The 15,960-nt window shown below is 45.0% G+C and overlaps 1 long non-coding RNA gene across 1 annotated transcript in view; it reads right to left on the minus strand.

Annotated features, from left to right (window-relative positions):
• Window positions 1-2,738: 2,738 nt before the first annotated feature.
• LOC111817886 overlaps window positions 2,739-15,960 on the minus strand; it is an 18,508-nt gene continuing 5,286 nt past the window's right edge. Inside the window, exons 2-3 of the long non-coding RNA XR_002821986.1 lie at window positions 8,711-8,716; window positions 2,739-2,749 (exon numbers count right to left, since the gene is read on the minus strand). This is a non-coding gene — a long non-coding RNA (uncharacterized LOC111817886). The remainder of the gene's footprint in view (window positions 2,750-8,710; window positions 8,717-15,960) is intronic.

The following is a 15,960-nucleotide window of genomic DNA, read 5'->3' on the forward strand; positions in this document are numbered from 1 at the left end:
ATCTTGTTATACCAACTTGTTGCATAATGGCCAAGTAGTCAGCAGTAGCTCTACCTTCACCCTGAATATCAGAAATCTAAGTGAAGAATAAGTTTCCTTCTGCACACAGTCCTCTCCAAGAGCTTAGAAATGAGTCCTTTGGATCTATTTTGGGCTGTGTATCAGGTATATGATGTCTAACCAGCTGCAAAGGCTAAGGATATTGACAGTCAGATCTGTGTCTTCCATCACTCAACTATGGCTTAACAAAGGCAAGCTGTGCATGTACCTGGTCTACCTCAGATCCACTTGGTTAGCCATTTTTTTGTACTCCAGGTCAGGAGTCATATAGAACAAAACAAAACAAGGGAGGTGGAGGGGCCAGAAGAGTGAGGAGCAGTGGGACAGGACACTGAGCTATACCCTGGTTGGTGTGAGGATTGTCAGAATCAAAATGGAGTCAATGGCGTCAAAGCATCCTAAAAATAAAATGAAACAAAATGAGGAGATATTGAAATAGGGGGTTTCATTGTCTTGGTTACTCTTCTCTTATTGGGACAAATATCAGATACTCAGAATGAAGGAATCAAGGTTTATTTAGCTCACAGTTACTGAATGTTTTATTCCATACTCCACTGGCTCCAAGGCAGAGCAACACATGGCAGAGAGCAACCTTTCATGGCAGCAGAAGCAGCAGCTCAAGCAGCTAGCTAACCTCTCTCTCCTCCTTATATTACCTGCCCCAGGGCTGGTGCAGCACCCACACCCACAATAATCAGCAACAAACTCCAGAAGCCACCCCATGACTGCATGAAGCTTGAGGGTGGGGGACGCCTAGACACAAACCATAATGCTCACACATGTGTCTGGTAAGAACTATCACAGAAGATGCCTGCAGAACCACAACCAGCCACAGAGACATTCCCACAGGAGTGTGTGTCCAGCAGTGACTCAACCTGGGGCCAGCTTTTGATCCGGTGGCCAAGAGCTATTGTTTCAAAATGACATATTTAATCATCCTCATTTTGTCTTCAACAGCTTCCCTTTACACAGTCCCCCTTGAGAACATCCAATGTCCTTGTGCTGGTCCATACTGCAATAGCCCCATACAGTGGGCTCAGGAAGGGGACACAGAAGAGTTAAACAGCATCCCAGCAAGGCAGGAAATGTCAGAATAGCTGCCACATCTGGAGGGAAAGTGGGCAACGGGACTCTAGAAATAGTAGAAACAAAGAAGAAATCAGAACTCTTCTCACCTGCTCAAAATGTAGAAACATTTTATTTAGTTCTTGGAAAAACAACAGCCCTCTGACATCCCAGGGTTGTAAATAGTGAGTAATATCTTTGTATAGATAGTTGTTAAAACATTAATACTCAAACAATCAAATGTAGCGATTAATATTGGCAATAGCACTTATAACTAGCCTTGAGAGCTTGAAAAGACCAGGCCCCATTCCGATTTGTTTAATTCTTTGCAATCCCAAGTGTACATCTCCACCTCTATCCTTCTGGATTTCACAGCACATACAGCAGGGAGGACACTGCCTCCTCCTACCAGAAATTCTTGCTTCCCCCACCTTCTAAAACAGCACCTCTCTCCTCTCTGTTCCTTCTAAATTTCCACAACTGGTTCTTCCCCTCCGTCCTAACCTGCTAAATGTCAAAGACTTTCTTCATCTTAGTCTGTGTGGGTGTTCAGTCAAGTACCAGAGATGGAGGCTTAAATGATGGAGATTTATTTCTCACAGTTCTGGAGGTGGAAGCCCAATATCAGAGTGTCAGAAAGGCCAAGTTCTGGCAAGGACCATCTGGATGGGATGCAGATTTCTGGCTCAGTTGTACCCTTGTATGCAGAGGATACTGATGCCACACATGGGTGCTTGACTCTCAGGACTTCACCAACTCCTGGCACCATCACACCATGGGGTAGGAGCTCAACACCGGGCTTTGTAGAGGACACAGCCTTCAGGATGCTGCACTCTCAATCTGTCCCAGGCTCCTCCTTATCATCTCCCGGGCAATCACAGGCCCTTCAAACCAAGCTTGGCAGATGAAATTTGAGATTCTTTATAAATGCACTGCTCCCAAGAATCCCTCTGAGGTCTATGTCTAAGGCTCTCTCTCTCTCTCTCTCTCTCTCTCTCTCTCTCTCTCTCTCTTTCTACTTTTGCCTTCCTGTATCAACCATCTTTTGCATTACTGGACATGAAACCCAAGATCCGCAACTTAAAGAGAGGTTTAATATGGCTCAGGTTTTAAGGGGGTTCAGTCTCTGGTCAGCCAGCTCTGAGGCATGAACTTCATGGCAGAAGGGAGTGGTAGACCAAAGAGGCTCAGTTCATGGGGGCAAGGGAAGCCATGCAAGAGAACAGTGCCAGAGAAGGGGCCAGGGACTGGACACATACCCCAAATTTATGCCTTCAGCATCCACCCAAACACCCAAAGGGTGCTCTCCCTGTCCTCAGATGGATCCCAAAAGCAATCAAGTTGACACTCCACACTTACTGCCACACATTTATTTTGTACTGCTAGAAGTCTATCCCCAGCACAGCAGTCACAGTGATTCTAGTGGAATCTAGACATTTTTGAGCTGTTCTTTCCTTAAATCAGAGTCCTGGTGAGCTCCCATCTTCCCCAGTGGCCCTCAGTGGCTCCACTGAGCCCACAGGCCCTATCCTGGCCACCCCTGCTCCCATGACCACACTGCATGCTCCTCTCCCCTCTTGCCCTGGTCTACTCTCAAGGGCTCTCTCCCAAGGTCTGGACACTTCTTATTTATCCGGCACCTATGTGGCTCACTCCCTCACTGTTGGGCACTACCTGGCCTCACACATCACTTCTGACCATCCCTACCATGTGATCAGCCCCCCTTCTGTCCTCTTACACTGAGGGGCAGGATCCATGCATCTATCACTTGGGGTGCACAGTGGGTTCCGTGTTTATTTTTTATGGTTTGTCCTTCACTTCCCACTCTGCAGGATAAGCTGTGTGAGGTCAAGGACTTTGCCGTGTTCCCTCCTGTCCTCCCTTCAGTGTGGCTACATTGGCTACACTCACTCAATCCGCGACAATGTGTCAGGAACATCCTGCAGGAACCTAGTGTGGAGAAGCAGGAGCACTCTACCTCAGGAGGGGTAAATAAACAGATGCGTGGTCAGGAGAGGAGCATAACACGGGATAACACCCTTGGGATTTCATCTTCTATTACTAAATCTCACCAACAATAAAACATTCCTCCCCCAACGTTAGATGACATTCAAAATAATCACTGTAGTTACAGCTGCATTTTAGTGACATGCAACCAAGCTTCAATTTGGCACATGTTTTCATGATGTCCCCTTTAATAAACAATATGTTCTACATGGAAGTTAATTTGGAGAACTCTCGTTAACAGACTTGGCTTCCATCACACACAGACTCAGCAGCATGGATGTGCTCCCAGAGGATGCTCCTGGTAGTTTGGACTCCTTCCTCCTGCTTGCACCTCACCTTAGGTCCACCACGCCTGCTTGGAGCTGAAACATGGAAAGCGACCAGGAACAGCATGGGCCTCGCAAAGCCCAGGACACAGGCTGGAGCAGCATGTGTGAAGAGTCCTTACTTTGTGTGATGAATGAAAATTTAAACTCATATACCAAATATTTAAATTTTCAAGCTTCCTTTAAAATTATATTTTAGTTCTTCTTTTTAAATTGTTGATTGGTTTAAAACTAAAGCGTAAACAAGGTGATGCATAATTTTTTTTTCGGTCTTGGGGATGAAACCCAGTGCCTTATGGATGCTAGGCAAGCATAGTTCCACCACCCAGCTACACTCCCTGCCCTGAGTGACCACTTTTATCACGACAGAGTTACAGTGAATGATTTTTCCATGTAGAAGAGAGGCTGTGAAACAGGTACACTGCAGGCAGGAAGTGGGTACACTGCAGGCAGGAAGTGGGTACACTGCAGGCAGGAAGTGGTACACTGCAGGCAGGAAGTGGGTACACTTCAGGCAGGAAGTGGTACACTGCAGGCAGGAAGTGGATACACTGCAACAGGAAGTAAGTAGCATCATCATTATGATGAGGAAAAGGATGCAGAGTAGAGTTACATAGCCTGATGTGAATGACAGAGCTGAAAAGTGGCCGTGCAAAGGCTTAGAGCAGCGTGAAGTGACCACCTGTCCTCTCAATGAGAACTTCCACTTGACTCTGCCTTTGGTTGACCCTGGCACACACATTTTATTTATAGCTAAGTGGTATTTGTTGTGCCAATTCCCATACCCTTAATCAAATTACGATGAATTTTCCAAACCTCTGGCCTAGTGATTCCATTCTTAGGAGGAACCCAAGAGAAAAGAGTCCATGTAAAACAAAGAGCTACATGAGCTCTGTTCATAGCAGCACAGAACCCAGACCAAGAGGGCGAATATGTGGTTTTTATCTATACCACATCCAAAGCAAGAGAAATGAATTGATGAGGGACAGAGGTCAGAATGGGGATTGCCTTGGGGAGGACTGAGAAGGCAGGCAGCAGGGAGGCTTCAGGAATGCTCGCAGAGTTGGAATCCTGAACTGGGTGCTGGTTGTACAGGTGTATACACATGTAAAATGTTACTGCGTGCATGGTCTTAAGTGTATCTTAAGAATTTAACCCCTGTTATTCCTACAGAAAAAGAAAAGACTCAAACAAAAGAATCCCTCCAACTATTACAAAAGTGAAGCTCCAAGTCCTGCAAAGGAAAAAAATACCTGGACCAAGTCAGCAGCCAATACTTCTCTCCCCTACCTGGGCTCAGGGTGCCAGATAAGCAACTCCCTGGCAAAATGGCATCAGAGTTGGCCTGGCCTGTTTCCTGCTGAGTCAGCTGGTCCTTCCTTTGCCCTCCCATAATGGAGAGCAGAGGAAGAGGCCAGGCTTGAAGGACAGCAGGGAGAGCAGAAGGCACCCCTGAGCTCTTGACCCCGCCAGCTTCCATGGTCAAGTGGTCGAGGATGTCGCCCTGCTTCCACACAACACAAGAAGTGCATTAATCAGCAGCCAGCAGGACAGGCCAGCTTAGCACAGGCCAGGGATTATGGCACCACTCAGCACTGCTCAAGTGTCTGACACCATCCCACAAGATGATCACAACTGGGCATACAAGGATCGTGACTGACCTCTCTTTACTGTTCTGCCCCTTCCAGAAAGTCAAGTGTAGCTTGTCTGGCATAAGCATTTACAGCGGAGCCCAGAGGCCTTGTTAAATGGATCCCAAGCACATGCACGGCTGCACACACACCTGGGTGCACAGAGACCTTGTGACCCACACTGAACGGAAGGAAATTCACCTGCCTTTCCAGCTGTGAGAGGAGCCATTCATCCTTTTGCTTCCTGAGACCGTGCCCAGCCCTTTGTTATAAGATGGTTTGACCTTTGCAGCACCAATCCCAATTCTTTATAAATGAAAGATGTAATTAATGGCCCACCTTGCAGTTGAAGGTATAGAAACACGCACTGTCTTCTAAAACCTGAAACACATTTTAACAATGACTTGAATTTTGTGTCTCCTGGATTGTGGTCCTGATAAGCTCCAAATAAATGTAATTCTGCTTTGTTCTCTACGAGGTTGATTTTAGCTCAGCCAACAGCATATCGCATTTTTCTTGCTCAAAACTTCACCATACAATACCACTTTCTACTGGAAATGGCTTTCCAGGAGAAATTCTTTAGCAATCATAGTAAAATTTATCTATCTACACTTTGCACATGTCTGTCACTTCCTGCTAAAATACGAAGTGATTTCCAACTGAAAAGCACTTCTGACTGCAGAAATGAGCTAAAGGTTTTGCAAAGATACTCTCTCTGCCTTGTGTTCTGCGTGGACTCCTTGTCCAGGGGTCTGAGTCCACAGCCCTAGGCTCTTAACCACCTCTTCCAAAGGCCAAGACTTGGGGACAGAGGTAATGCTTTGAGATAAAGTCCAATTGTGGGTATTGCTTTAGAATTTTTTTTTCAAAAATACTTGTGATGTGATTCCAAAATAACACTCACTCATGTGAGAGTCCACAGAAAATTTAGACAGCACATAAGTTGCAAGTTCTCACATAAAAAAGATCGGGATATTTTAACTTTCTCTGGCTCTGTCCCCTGCATTGTGAGGGTGCCCTGGACATCTCTGTCCCCTGCTCCTTGGTGGCAGAGTTGGGCTCATGCCACCACAGATGGGAACCATGTCAAGCACACTAAAGCAGAGCAGACTCAAGATTTTCATTACGGAACAATTATACCTACAGGACAATACATGTAAAAGAATGGGAACATAAAAACGAGGTAAAGAGATATGGCTACATCTCAGTACCCAGAGTCATTTAATTATCCCACCCCAGTTACCCAAGGACTGAGACTGGTACCATTTGGGGTTCTGGTCCATGTGTAGAGTAGATGACCCCAATTATCTCCCTCAATTAGAGAAAACCCGGTCATCTCATAATTCTTCCAAACCCAACTCAAGGTGGGGAGGAGAGATTACCTAACAGAAACTGTCTCTTCCGTTTTCTTGGGAACTCCTGGTGCATTTTAGGCTCATGAAAGATATTCATGAAGAGAAAAGAATGCACTTTACAGCTCAGGGGGCCCTGTCCCCCAGAGCACAGGTACTGCAGGAATTAGACAGAAGTCTTGCACTATTGTACTGAGCATGACAGAGTAATGTTTCAATTTGCGAGATGTTTTGAGAAGGAAACCAAAACAGAGACGATTGCAAACACGGGGTCAGAAATCATCACAAGTGGCAGCTTTGAATCCCTGCCTCCCTCTTGGGTCCTGGGTCCCTAGAGGCTGGTCTCAGGCTCCAGCAAAGCCATGGAATGGGGTATGGCTCGTGCGGAAGGGTCCCTTCTTCTGCCCTCTGGTGGTCAAAGTCCCCTCTGAGTACACTGTTCCTACTCGCCAAGAGTTACAGGTGGCTCACACTGACTCCTACAAGCCTCCTTTCTTTTCTCTTCAAGCCTCTTTTCAATAAATGTTCATTCTTTCTCCCCAGCACCTGGCAAGCCGCCTAGAGCAGAGTATGGGCTCAGCAAGCATCTGCTGAATTAAATTTTAAAAACAAGTATTTGGGTTGGGGAGATAGCTTGGTGGTCTAAGTGCCTGCCTGGCAAGTGCAAGGACTCAAGTTCAATGCTCAGTACCGCATGCAGACCTGGCTCTGCCCCGGGGGCTCCCTGCTGGCCACAGAAACTGAGCACGGTAGTGCAGGTCTGTAATCCCAGCACTGAGGAGGCTGAGATGAGAGGATTTCTATGAGTCTGAGCTGTGTAGTGAGACCCTGTACCAAACAAACAAATAAATAAATAAATAACTTTTAAAAAAGCATGTACTTGATTCCCCTGGATGGGTACAAATCCCCTGGGAGACAAGGGAACCACACCAACACTCCATTGCCCCAAGCTACCCCCGTCTGGTATACAACCTGGACTGGGCACCTAAGTGGGACAGCAGGCTCTGACCTTCTTCACGAGCTTGCCACTGGAATCACTCGCCACATTCATTCTTTCTTTGTTTTCCAAAGATGGCCCTGTCCATCCTCTTGGATAGCTGCTACCTCTCCCCCACCACTCCTGATGCAGTACCTGCTCCCTCCTGCTGGCTAGCTGAAATCCCTGTCCCTCTGCCCCTGTGGTCATCTGGGACATCTTTCCTATGCAGTGCCACATCCTAGGGCCACAACCAGTTCCATACTACCTTGGGCCTCAGAGCCTTACAAGGCCACTGATAGGGATACAGTTCCCCCCACTGCACTGGGTAGCCTTGTTCATTTCACTTCCCCGTCTCTGTAAAACAACAACAACAAAATGCCATGCCTTCTCTTCACTTGGACTGGAAAACTAATCTGCCTCACTCTTGAAATCTCCCAGCCTCTTACCACCCTCCACAGCCCTCGACTAAGCCTGAACGCTTCACAAGCCTTTCTGCAGGGCAATGCCCAACCTGTGGCTGCAAATCACAGTACTAAGTGGCTTTAATTGAAAACTCTAAGTGCAGGTGGCACAAGGGTCAGCTCGGAGGCACCAGTGCAGCTGATTCCACAATCCTTTCTATTTTGCTACCAGCTCCCTCCCTAGCAACATGTCCCACTACAGCTGTTTCCAAGGGGTTGCTGAGAGCAGAACCTTTGTACCCACCTGCTTCCCTCTTGTTAGGAAGAAAAGCATTTCCCAGAGGCCTCCCAAAGGCCTCTATTTTCATCTGTTAGTATCCTTACTGTGGAGACTGAGCCCACCTCTCCCAAGGCAGAGGGTCTCCTCCCAGATGAATAGAATTTATTCTTCTAGCCAGGTACATGGAGGAATATCTTTGTCTAGACAAACAAGTATCTGCAACAATAAAATAGATGCCCACAAGGGCATTCATGATATCACATCAGATCAGAGGGGGCAGCTTCAGGGCAGCTCCAGGGCTAACTGGCCAACTGAACAATAGTCCTGTTTCCAAAGAAGACAGAGACAAGTAAGAAGAGCTCCATCTGGTGATCTGGTCATGGTGTGAGCATCACAGAGCACATGCAGCAGTTGATTGTTCGTGGTCAACTTGAGAAGTCTAGAAGTTCAGCTAAATCAGCTCAGCTATTCTCCCCTAGGGTGGCTCATCACCTGGAGGGAAACGAGAAAGGACAGACAAATTTCCATTCTTTGGAGGAGCTCTAGTCTTCGCCTTCAGCTTGGACATCATCTCTTGGCTTCTAGTACTCCTTCCACCTTGGTCCCTACAGCCTCCTGTCACACACCCATCAGCCTCCTGACGTGGACCCACACGGAACACTGCAGTGAGCTCTAGACCTTGGACGGAACCCTTCAGTCCCCAGTGTGCAGACGCCCTCTGCACACTTCCACATCCGACTCTGTGCCTGACCACTGTAAGCCAATCTTTTGATTTCTTACACATTCGTGTATCTTGTGTTATATGTGTTTCTCTAGGAAAGCCCTGACTGATACAGTGTACTCACACAAACAGGGTGATGTGAGTCAGTCACTCAGTGTAGTCATGTAGTAGAGCCAAGAGATGCCATGAACATCAGATGTTTGGGGTTGTTTCCAGTGCAATGTGGCATACTGCATTAGAATAAACAATGTTTTAAGTAGAAGCAGTCCACTCCCAAAATACCAACAAAAAGCATAGCACAAGCGAGGAATGGTAGTGCCCACCATCTACAAGAAGCATCCTCCACAGTCCTTGAACTGGTTGGACTCTCTTCCTAGTTCCCTCAATCTCTGCTTCACAGATATTCAATGAACTCTAGTTGCAAAACTTCCTCATATATTTTGTCTACCCATTCCTTCATTTTCACCTCAATAAATTAGAAGTATCCCATTTCTGCCTGCTGAACCTATCTCTGTACTTCTCCCTGGCTATCCTGGGGAAAAGGATTATTCTTTTTTTTTTTTTTTAGAGGATTATTCCTCACAACTACCAAACTCCAAGTATAGCCAGTGACACTATGAGGGCCACAGAAAGGGCCGGCCAGATAGCTCAGCAGACTCAAGCACCTGCTTAGGCAGAGCGCAGTGGCTGGGGTTCGATCCCTGGTGTGCCATGCTTGTTCCGCTCCTGAGGTGCGCTGAGATGGTGATTGAGACTGGCCGTGGTGGCGCACACCTAAAATCCCAGCGCTTGGGAGACTGAAAACAGCAGAATCACTACGAGTCCAATCTATGTAGTGAGACACTTAGACACTGCAAACCCTGTACCAAATACATTAAAAACACAGTGCAGGCCACAGTCCTAGTGGTCTTCCAGCCCCAGACCATATGGGGCCTTTTCAAGATGTCTTCTTCTACCAATATGAGATCCAGTGATGCTCCTCTTCCCTCCACTCCACTCAATGTGACAGGACTCTAGGTGCTGACCTGTAGAAAGACCCTGCATCCCCAGAATGAACTACTGGACTAGGAAACAGAGGAAGTGGGGACGCAGTAGCAGAACTGCCACACACACAGTAGACACACCTGCTACTCTCTGAAGGGAGGGCAAAGGCAGAAGCAGCCCCCACCCCCAAAGAATAACCCAGACAATGTGCAAATGTACCAAAACATTCCACCAAGTGAATGCAGAGAGACCTTGATACCCATCATGGGTTTTTGTTTAATTTGCACCGATTCATTCTTCGGGCTGTAAGTTGTACACATTAGAGCCAATGCATGACATCAGTGGAAAGTACCTGCTGCTACAGTGCCACACGGAACAGTTCCACTACCTTACATGCCCTGTCTTAGTTATTTTTCTCCTTGGTGAGACAAAATACCCAACACCCAAAGTTAAAGAAGGAAAAGTTTGTTTAGATCACAGTATGTAAATGTATTATTCCATAATTGGCTGGCTCTGAGGCAGGTGACACCACAGCAGAGAGACCATTCACGGAAGGTGATAGGTTGCAAAGCAACAAGCAGTGACCATAGCTCTTCTTTCTGTCCCTTGTATCTTATCCAGTATACTCAGGGCAGGCAGCACTCATACCCTCAATCCTAGTGCCCTTGACCTAGCATCACACTATGAATCGGTCCCAGCGTCACACACTCTAGACCCAGCCACCTCTGAGAAAGCTCCACTCCATGAGGCCGTGGGAGGACAACTGGAAACAAGCCACAACACACCCCTCCCTCCTTGAACCAGTAGCAAATATTGTGTCTCTGTAGTTTTCCTTTTCTAGAGTGTCCTAGGTTGGAATCACATCATATGGGGCCTTTTCAGTCTGTCTTCTTCCATTCAGTAATATCCGCTTGAGAGTCCTCTCTCTCCTTTCGGGAAATGGTAACTCACTGCAAGGACGAGCCATGATTTGTTTATCCATACACCTACCGCAGGATATCTGGGCTGCTTCCAATTTGCAGCAATTATGCGTAAATCTACTATAAATATTCATGTGCAGGTTTTGTGTGGACATCAGTTTTCAACCATTTGGGTAAAAACTAAGGATCGTCATTGTGGAATCATATGGAAAGACTATGTTTAGCTTGCTAAGAAACTGCCAAATTGCTTTCAAAGTGGCTGTACCATTTTGCATTTCCCACCAGCAATGAATGACAGTTCCCATTGCTCTACATCTCTGCTAGCATTTAGTATTGTCAGGTTTTTGGATTTTAGCCATTCTCACAGGTGTGCAGTGGTTTTAATTGTTATTTTAATTTACAATTCCTAATGCCATATGATTTTTAGGAGCTTATTTGCCTATCTGTGTATCTTTGAAGCTGTCTCTTCAAATCATTTCCTCACTTTTACATGAAGATACTTATTTTTTGTTAAGTTTTATGAGTTCTTTTTACATTTTGGTTGCAAGTCTTTTACCAGATATTTGTTTTGCAAAGATTTTTGCACAGTCTGTAATTTGTCTTTCCATTCTCTTAACAATGTCTTTAGCAGGAAAAAAAAATAATTTTGACCAAGTCCAACTTACTGATGCCTTCTTTCATGGATTCATACTTTTGGTATTCTATCTAAAAGCAAACATATTTTTTTCTTGTTTTCTTCTTGCAGCTTTACAGTTTTATGTTTTACATTTAGGCCTGTGATTTGTTTTGAGTTAATATTTATAAATAGTGGAGAGTTTATGTCTAGATTATTTTTGCTACATAGATATTTAATTGTTCCAGCATAAAATGTCAAAAAGACTATGCTTGTGCTATTGTATTACCTTTCCCAACTATTGTTTGAGTATATTCACGTAGGAGTATTTCAGGGCTTTCTATTCTATCTCACTCATGCATGCCCTCTTTCACCAATACCATGCTTTTTTTTTCAGAACCGGGGATTGAACTCAGACCCTTGCACTTGCCAGACAAGCACTTATTCTACTGGGCCATCTCCCCGGCCCACATCACACTTTCTTGACTACTGTAACTTTATAGCAAACCTTGAAATAAGGTGGTGTCAGCCTCCAATTTTCTCTTCCTTCACCATTCTGAATTTCCATATAAACACTGGGTCTTCTGCCTTATGCTATAAGCTTTTAAATTTGTCAATATTCACAAAAATATCTTGCTGGGATTTTTCATTGGTATTGTATTCAGCCTGTGGATCCAATAGATTGAATATGATACCCAAATTGGGAAAAATAGGCATCTGAACAATATTGAATTTTATAATAAGCACAAAATATCTCTTCATTGTCTAAAATATTAGATTTTTTAAAATTTGTTTTAATATTGTTTTGTAGTCTTCTGTACATGGATCTTGTACATATTTTGTGAGCTTTTTTTTTTCTTTTCAAAGTTTTATTGATAAACATATAGCAATGAGACAGTTTCAAATCAAATCGAAAGTACAGTTTCAACAAATAATACACTGCATATTTGTGAGCTTTATACTTAAATTTTTGTTTTGATTTCTGATGTTCATAAAAATGATTACACCTCTTTTCACAAAAAGGATTGAGGAATATCTTTCTGAACATTAAAATGGCTAAAATAGTGAGAGTTCTATGTATGCATTTACTGCAAAAATAAGGCTATTTTGTGCTTTAACCCTGACTATCCACCCCCTCAAAATGAGCTTTGGGAAGAAAAGCAGTGATAGCGAGTAAATGGATATTTATCTGAATTTTCTAAAAGGAGAAAGAAGATTATTGGGTTGGAGAGTTAATAAGTTGCAAGTCTGAGGTAGTCTTGAGAACCCTTTAAGAATTCTAACAAATCCAAAACATTGGAAAATTTGGCAAGAAAAAAGTAAAAACAAGTTTCTGCTTTGAATAACCCATCATTTCCTAAGGCCATCAGGAATTTGCTTGGCCCATCAACTAATCAACTCCACCTCTGTCTATCTTCTTCCTAACTGTGGCAATCCCAGGGACACAGCCTGGGCAGAGCCTGAAGTACTTTGCAAAGTACTATCAGTAACTGAAAGCTGAGTAAGACCATTTCCTACAAGTACCCTGACCTTCACAGCAGACTTGTCCACCATCTTGGAGGTGTTGGCTCACAAAGGTTGGAGCCCATTTAGGTTAACATAACCAGAATGGAGGAGCCCTAAAGATAGGTGGTGTCCTCACAGGTCTCTGAGGGTCTAGGAGAAGACTACAAGAAACATATGTAGAATTGAGCACAGAAATGAAAGCATTCTTGTCATAGCTATGCAGAATAGTCAAGAGGCCATGAAAACGAATGCTCCTGTAATTAAGGATGGCTCTAAAAACCGGCCCCTAGGCCCACTCAAAGAGATGGGCTGCTTTGATTTTTAAGAAAACTAACTACTCAGCTACCAATGATGAAACTACCCATTGTGACATTAAGACTAGCTGCCCCACTCACTTCTCAGAGCTTGCCAGCTGATGAGAGGTACTAACAACGCTGATAAACTTGTTTTCAAAACAATTTATGTGGTTTTCCCCCTCCCCCTACCCCAAATCCCAACTTTTTGTCCTTGGACATATTGGAGGGCACCCATGTGTCTAAGATTGCAATCTCAATTTTTTTTGTTACTCTTAAATCAAACTTATAACTTGATTTAGTTTTGATACCATAAAAGGACTCAGGTGAAATGGGAAAAACTCACAGGGCAATCCCCCATTGTAGCTTTTTAATTGTTGTTTATCATGACTTTTCCTCCTCTGGACAAGCAGATGGAGCAAAGAGACTGACTGTAAACTTATGCTGTAAAGAGTACACAAGTAGGTGCACTTTCTCGGTGGACTCCCTCCATACCTGCATCAAGAGAGCCCTTGTATGACTCTGAGGAGCATCAGAATCCTGTGGAACATCTGGCATAGCTCAGATTTCCAGACACCACCCTAGTATTTCTGATCTGGGTCTCAGGCGCAATTGATAACTTGGATATCTGATCAGTCCCTGGGTGCTGTTATAGCCGCTGCTTTGTGGACCACACTGTGAAAACCAGTCTCCATACCTTCTCCTGCCCTTTGTTCAGAAATCACACTTGCTTGCTCGTGAGTAATGAGGAAAAGACAATCGCAACCCTTCTTCACATTTTTTTGGGAATCAGAGTGACAAGTCTACCTAATTCATTTACTGAAATTCTGCTGCAGTCTGCATGGTTTTTCAACTCTTTCTCTGTGCATTTGCATTCTCTCATGCTGATATCTGGCCTCAACTCCTCCCAACATGTGGGGACAGGAGTCCAGCCTCTTGCTCTATGGCATCCATGTTTAACACACAATAGAGACCAATGAAAGTCAAGTTATCTTATTGGGAAAAATAAACTGATTGGCCAGCTTGGATCATGTGATTCCCTTCATTTGGAAAAATCTTTCTGAAAGAGACAGGGAGGGACAGATGAATGAGCAGCATTCACCCCTAATTATAGACTAAAGATCCTCCACTGTCTGTCAACATCAGGCCTGCTTGTCCTTCAGATCACTAACACCTGACTGCATTTCCTCCTTTTGGTCAGGTGTTCATGAAGAACTCATACATGATCTCTCCTGAGTCTACTGACACTCACTGGCCAGCTACAGAGCATGAACCCAGCACCAGGAAGCAGAGAACAGCTCAGGTGTCAGCGCTTGGCCTCCAGCTCTGGCCAAGCTGCCTGTCCCTGCCTCATCATGGCTAGAGGGCCCTACGGGTTACCTGTGTGCTCACTCCATCCTCAGGTGCCCCACTGTCACTTGGTGTGTGTTCATGCACTCAATCCTCAGAGTGGGCCTCTTATCCCCATTGTGTGGAAGAGACTGGTGAGACTTAGGTGAAGACGTTTACCAGATTCTACCTGGTTCCATAGTATTAACAGTCTTTACGCAACACGTGCTTTGTCTGCGTATTGTATGTGGCAGACAGACCCCACCAGGCACCTACAAACACACCATATCATCTTATAGTATGTCTACACTGCATACATGTGAATATGAGGGCCGTCTGGTATGTGCATGTGGTTAAAAATATCTATGCCAGCTGACATCTTACAGTAAACAAGTTGTAACGCTCCCAACTGAGTGAGAGTAAACAACTTTCATAGGATATAAATAATACTCAGACAAGGACACTTGGCGACCAGGGTGAAACAAGACAGAAATAAAACCCCTCTGTAATTATATCTAAGCCTAATTAGGGACAAGGACACTCTGCAACCACAAAATTAACTAATGATCGCCCTCTGTTTCTACACCAGTGGCAACTTTTAGCCCCATTCTAATCCTCCTGCTGCCTAGATAACAATTACCCAGATTCCCTCAGCATCAAACTCTTATACTTCTTAATGACACCAACCATGAGCCAGCCTCCACTGCCCCAAACCCTCCTTAGACTCTCCCAAGAAGCACCCCGGGTCCTCTTTCTGAGACACCCCATACCCTGGTGCATGCCCTCTTCTGCAGCAGGAAGGCAAATGAACCTAACCTTATTTGACTGCGGCTACGTTCCTAGAATCTGGTCAATGGGGTATTGGCACATGCATGTGCACACACACACACACACACACACACACCATTTTAGAATATTAAATTATGCATCCAGTGATGGATCTCATGTATCTACCAAATTTCCCAGGTTGGTGCAACCAATTTAGGAAATGACCAGCTGGACTATTTTCCCCAGTTCCAAGCTTCATTGTTCCTGTGTCTTTTATCTGTGCAAGATCTAAGACTCATTTTTCTTGGGGGAAGCCCAAGGACCCACACTGACTGTCTAGCACCTTGCTCTGGCACAAAACTCTGGACCTAAAGCAACAATTACAAATGCCTAAAAGTTGTACTTCAAGTCCTCAAAATGCAAGCAAACACCCTGAGCACGATGTACATGCTGTATAGAGATGAGTCTCTCAGGGAAGTGGAGAAGGAGGTGAGGGTTGTAAGTATTAGGATGAGATAGAAACCAGAATTCCTCAAACAGCAGTGAGGAAAGAGCCCTGGTTGGACAAGGTGAGTCCCAGCCTGGCTTTGCCAGTGTGGCCAGGGTGACCTTGGTGCAGGACTGTGAAGTGAAAAGACTAGATAAGCCAGCTGGCTTCCCCCCTGAGCTCCTAAGTACTCCCATCCTCACCTGTGTGGAGACCACTCTGGAGGAGTTAAGGGGGC

Source organism: Octodon degus, unplaced genomic scaffold (assembly GCF_000260255.1).
Source record: "Octodon degus isolate 3935 unplaced genomic scaffold, OctDeg1.0 scaffold00073, whole genome shotgun sequence".
NCBI lineage: Eukaryota > Metazoa > Chordata > Mammalia > Rodentia > Octodontidae > Octodon > Octodon degus.